Source organism: Vicia villosa, unplaced genomic scaffold (assembly GCF_029867415.1).
Source record: "Vicia villosa cultivar HV-30 ecotype Madison, WI unplaced genomic scaffold, Vvil1.0 ctg.000911F_1_1, whole genome shotgun sequence".
In the NCBI taxonomy this organism is placed as follows: domain Eukaryota; kingdom Viridiplantae; phylum Streptophyta; class Magnoliopsida; order Fabales; family Fabaceae; genus Vicia; species Vicia villosa.
Window position 1 is genome coordinate 381010 of NW_026705409.1, and position 6196 is coordinate 387205.

The following is a 6196-nucleotide window of genomic DNA, read 5'->3' on the forward strand; positions in this document are numbered from 1 at the left end:
TATTGAATATAATAAAAAAAGTACTACTATTTAATTATTAAAAAAATCATTACATTTGGTAAATAAGAAATACATCTATTTTAATGTTTCGGTTCCCGAAACGGTCCTGGGTTCTGCATCAAGGCGCTCTCGCCTAACTCGTTAACCCTTAATCCTTTGAGGTTCCTGTTGTGTTTGGGTCGATGACCCTTGGAATGTCTCCTCAATGCGCTAAAGGTCCATGTAATATGTCAGGTCACCAAATTGTTCTGAATAATCGTTGTTAAAAAGTTGGTTGTCCATACCATCAAAGTTTTATTGTGGTGGAGAATCGGTGGTTGGTTGGTAGCACTGGGCACTTAAATTGGCTCGGTAAAAAGACAATGTTTTGTGGTGTATTCAAACCATATGTTTGTTGAGTTGGTTTTATTTTAAAGGGCGCAACAGGGTATTGTAGGACATGTTAGTGACGCCTCTTCCACATCTGACGTCATTCTGGAGCGAAGTCTTTCCAACTTCTAACATTCCATTGGTAGTTGACTCTACGGATATGCCATTGGCTTAAACACGTGGGTGGACCTGAGATATCTTGATGCATGTTGAACTGCAGTTTGACACGGTTAATGTGGTGTGTGTAACACCCCTCTAATAACCCGCGGCAAATAACAGTATATTAAATCAGAGTAACATGTAGAGAGGCATCACAATTATATAAATGATAAAACACGCGTCGGTACATATCATGCATTCACTGAAACAACTGAAATCATAACTCATTAAATTAAATCATGTTTTACACAGCGGAACCAAAACATAGAGTCAACATTCATTATCAATGTATCCGACTCAACCAACAAAACCACTTAGAGTTATAATCAACTCAAAACAAATGTGTTCTCAGTGTTACATCTACCAGAGCATGACACCGACACTATAACTAGAAACCGACTTATGAGCTAATCCTCACCAAGTCGCGACGCTATCCTCAATCTGAAAATGACAACAAGTAAGGGTGAGTCTCATCACAGTTAACCAATGTTATTGCATCATAAATAATAACATATCATAGTTATATCATTCACCCAATTGTTTCATACTCAGACAAATCAATCATTCATACATCCACAGATAAACAAACAGTCAACATGTAACATCTATCGTCATGCTATAAACAAATCATGCACATGTATGAAACTGACACTATGCATGTGGTACCAATCATCACCAGTGGAAATCATCCACCGACCGATCTATCATCATCTAGATACGGCCCTGCCAGCACAAATTCCACACAATGGGAATTCTGCCCCTCGCTGAATCCTCTCATCATATAGGATTCAGCCCATGTTTATGAATGCATGCAACATATATATAACATACTTTCATCATTACCATTCTATGAGTAGCATCATCTATACTCATTTCATCATCATCATCATCAACAATACTAAGCATATTCATATATACATTACATCATTCAATACAATCAATCATCAGTAAACCACAGAGTCACATCACAAGGTTTACACAGTCTAAAACAGCATACAAACAGGCCTACAAATCGAAAGTTACACATCATCGAACTTTCCTGAAAAATCACAAAACAGAAATTTGCACACATAGCGTCCATACGCGTATCATGTTGCCCATACGCATCCATACGCGTATCACCATGTCTCATACGCGTATCATACGCATTTCACCAGAACTCAAAATGGCCTAGAAACCAACCCATACGCGTATCAGCCTTGCCATACGCGTATCACCAGAATAATTTTCCTCTTTCCAAATTCCCATACGCGTATGAGCATCCCCATACGCTCCCATACGCAAAACACCAGTACATTGTATTTGGGACAGGGCAACTGCGTATCATACGCGTATAGCCCATTGGGAGTGTCCCCCATACGCGTATGACCTCATCCCATACGCGTATGGCACTGTTTCATACGCGAAACACCAGAAAATGCCCAGAACCTACAGAATTCGTAACAGTCCAAAACCCATTCATTTTTACTCATACCAGTCCACGATTTTGAGTCTAAAAACCATAAAAATTCACATCTAAACAGCATACGAATTCATCCACAACCACAGTATATGATTCTATAATCAATTTCATTCATCATACCCTAAATCTATCCGTTATTAGGGATTCACAGTCCAAATTTCAATGATGAACACATACACAATTTCAGAATATAGAATCAATGGATCCAACCATACTCCTAATCCATACTATCACCTATAATACGATAAAAGAGATTAAATGGAGAGTCTCCCCTTACCTCAGATAAAAGTCTTGGTTCTTGGTTCTTGGTCTCTCCCTCTACAGTTCTCCTTCACGTTCCTTGTTCCCAATTCTGTTCTTTCACGTTCTTTCTTTCCCAATTCCCAATTCTGATTATTTTATGAAAAATAATATTAAATTAGTAAGGGCTTACTACACCACACCCCCTCTTCTTACTAAATTCACACATGGCCCAAATGCCATTAACCATCATTTTCCTCTTATTTTCATAAAATCCATAATAATAATAATTATTAATCTAATATTCAAATTAAATTAAAAATTAAAATTATACGGGCGTTACAACTCTCCCCCACTAAAAGAGTTTTCGTCCTCGAAAACATACCTCAGGTAAAAAGTTCTGGATAAGAATCCTTCATCAGACTCTCTAGCTCCCAGGTAACATTCCCCTCAGCAGGTCCTCCCCAAGCTACTCTGACCAAAGCTATTTCCTTGCCACGCAATTGCTTCAGCCTTCGATCCTCAATCCTCACGGGTAAAGTCTCAACCGTCAAGTTATCTTTCACCTGTATATCATCTACTTGGATCACATGGGACGGATCTGAAATGTATTTCCTCAACTGAGACACATGAAATACATCATGCAAATTTGCAAGCATCGGCGGTAGAGCGATACGATAAGCCACTTCTCCCACTCTTTCAGAAATTTGGAAAGGTCCGATAAAACGCGGAGTCAACTTCTTCGACTTCAATGCCCGACCAATCCCTGTCATAGGAGTAACTCTCATAAACACATGATCTCCCTCTTGAAACTCAAGTGTTTTCCTCCTTTTGTCGTGATAACTCTTCTGACGACTCTGAGAAGCCTTCATCTTCTCCTGAATCATTTTAATCTTCTCTGTAGTCTGTTGTACAATTTCTGGACCAATCACAGCACTCTCACCAGATTCGTACCAACACAACGGCGTCCTACATCTCCTACCATACAAAGCCTCAAACGGAGCCATACCGATACTCGAATGATAACTGTTGTTGTAGGTAAACTCAATCAAAGGCAGATAACTATCCCAAGTACCTCCTTTTTCCAACACACAAGCACGCAACAAATCCTCTAGCGACTGAATCGTCCTCTCAGTCTGTCCATCAGTCTGCGGATGATAAGCAGAACTCAATCTTAGCTTAGTACCTAAAGCTTTCTGCAAACCTTCCCAGAACTTAGACGTAAACCTCGGATCTCTGTCAGACACGATACTTGAAGGAATACCATGCAGACTCACTATCTTCTCAATATACAATTGAGCCAGCTTCTCCATCGGATAATCCATTCTCACCGGTATAAAATGTGCAGACTTCGTCAACCTGTCTACCACGACCCAGATAGCTTCACAATTTCTGACAGTTCTCGGCAAACCCGACACAAAATCCATTGAGATGCTGTCCCACTTCCACTCAGGAATAAACATCGGTTGCATCAACCCAGACGGTTTCTGATGCTCGATCTTTGACTTCTGGCAAGTCAAACAAGAATACACAAACTCAGCAATTTCCTTCTTCATTCCAGGCCACCAAAACAACTTTTTCAAATCATGATACATCTTGGTAGCACCAGGATGAATACTCAATCCACTACGGTGTCCTTCCTCCAAAATACGCTTTCGGAGTTCATCAATATCAGGAACACAAACTCTGTCACCAAACCTCAGTATACCATTTTCGTCGACTCTGAATTCACTACTCTTGCCTTGATTGATCATAGTCAACTTATCAATCAATCCAACATCAGCTTTCTGACCTTCTCTTATTTCTTCGAGAATACCACTAGTCAGCTTCAGCATACCCAATTTGACACTAGTAGGAGTACCTTCACACTCTAAACTCAAGTCTCTGAATTGCTCAATCAAATCCAATTCCTTCACCATTAGCATAGACATATGCAAGGTTTTTCTACTCAATGCATTAGCCACGACGTTCGCCTTACCCGGATGGTAATTCAGACCAAAATCATAATCCTTCAGAAATTCTAACCACCTTCTCTGCCTCATATTCAGCTCTTTCTGATCAAAGAGATACTTCAGGATTTTGTGATCACTGAACACCTCAAATCTCGAACCATACAAATAGTGTCGCCACAACTTCAAAACAAAAACCACAGCTGCCAACTCCAAATCATGAGTCGGATAATTCCTCTCATGCACTTTGAGTTGTCTCGACGCATAAGCGACCACCTGTTGATTCTGCATCAATACACCACCTAAACCCATCAGTGATGCGTCACAATAAACCACAAATGATTCTGTCGGATTCGGCAAAATCAAAATAGGAGCACTAGTCAATCTTCTCTTCAGCTCTTGGAATCCTTCTTCACACTTTGCATCCCAAATAAAGGTTTGTCCCTTCCTGGTTAGTTTAGTTAACGGCAATGCTAACTTTGAAAATCCCTCAATGAACTTTCTGTAGTAACCTGCAAGGCCAAGAAAACTACGAATCTCGGATACTGACTTCGGAGCTTCCCACTGAGACACAGCTTCTATCTTTGTAGGATCAACAGCAATACCATTCTTAGAAATCACATGTCTAAGAAAACTGACTTCCTCTAACCAGAATTCACACTTCGACAGTTTGGCAAAAAGTTGCTTCTCTTTCAACAATTCTAACACAGTTCTGAGATGCTCTGCATGTTCCTCCTCATTCTTAGAATATATCAGGATATCATCTATAAACACCACCACGAACTTATCGAGATAAGGATGAAAGATCCTGTTCATATATTCCATAAAAACACCAGGTGCATTAGTAACTCCAAACGGCATCACAGAATACTCATAATGTCCATACCTCGTTCTAAAAGCAGTCTTCTGAATATCGTCATCTTTCACACGTATCTGATGATACCCAGACCTCAGATCAATTTTACTAAACACACGTGCTCCAACCAACTGGTCCATCAAATCATCAATCCTCGGCAATGGATACCGATTCTTGATAGTGACCTTGTTCAATTGTCTGTAATCTACACACAGCCTCATTGAACCTTCTTTCTTCTTTACCAGCAACACAGGCGCACCCCACGGCGAAACACTAGGACGAATAAACTTCTTCTCAAACAATTCCTCTAGCTGCTTCTTCAGTTCAGCCAATTCAGAAGGCGACATACGATACGGCGCCATTGACACTGGACTAGTTCCTGGAACCAAATCAATAGAAAACTCCACTTCTCTTTCCGGTGGCAATTCATTCACATCTTCTGGAAAAACTTATGGAAATTCACACACTACAGGCAATTCGCCACTCGCCACTTTCTCTTTTATATTCATCAATGCGAACAACATAAACACTGTTGCACCATCTCCGATAGCTTCATTCACCTGTCTAGCTGTCATTTCCAGACTATCAGAACTAACCTCTTCAGGAAAAATCACCGTCTTCGCAAAACAGTTGATATGAACACGGTTGAACTCCAACCAGTTCATTCCCAGGATTACATCGAGTTGTTTCAACGGAAGGCACACTAAGTCCATCCCAAATTCTCTACCAAAAATATCAACCAGACAATTCAAGCATGCAGACGAAGTAGTTACTGAACCCGACGCAGGAGTGTCAATAACCATACTTCCATTTATATCAGATATCTCAAGATTCAACCTCATAGCACAATCCAAAGAAATAAAAGAATGAGTTGCTCCAGTATCAATAATTGCAACTAAAGGTGTGCCATGAATGAAACACGTACCTTTAATCAACCTGTCCTCTGGAGTAGTCTCTGACCCGGTCAAAGCAAAAACCTTTCCTCCTGATTGGTTCTTCTTTGGCTTAGGACAATTAGGACTGATGTGACCTTCTTCTCCACAGTTGTAACAAGCCACGACCCTCTTCTTGCAGTCAGCAGCAATATGACCCACTTGGTCAAACTTGTAACACTTCTTCTGATCAACCTTACATTCATTCCTACGATGTCCCATCTCACCA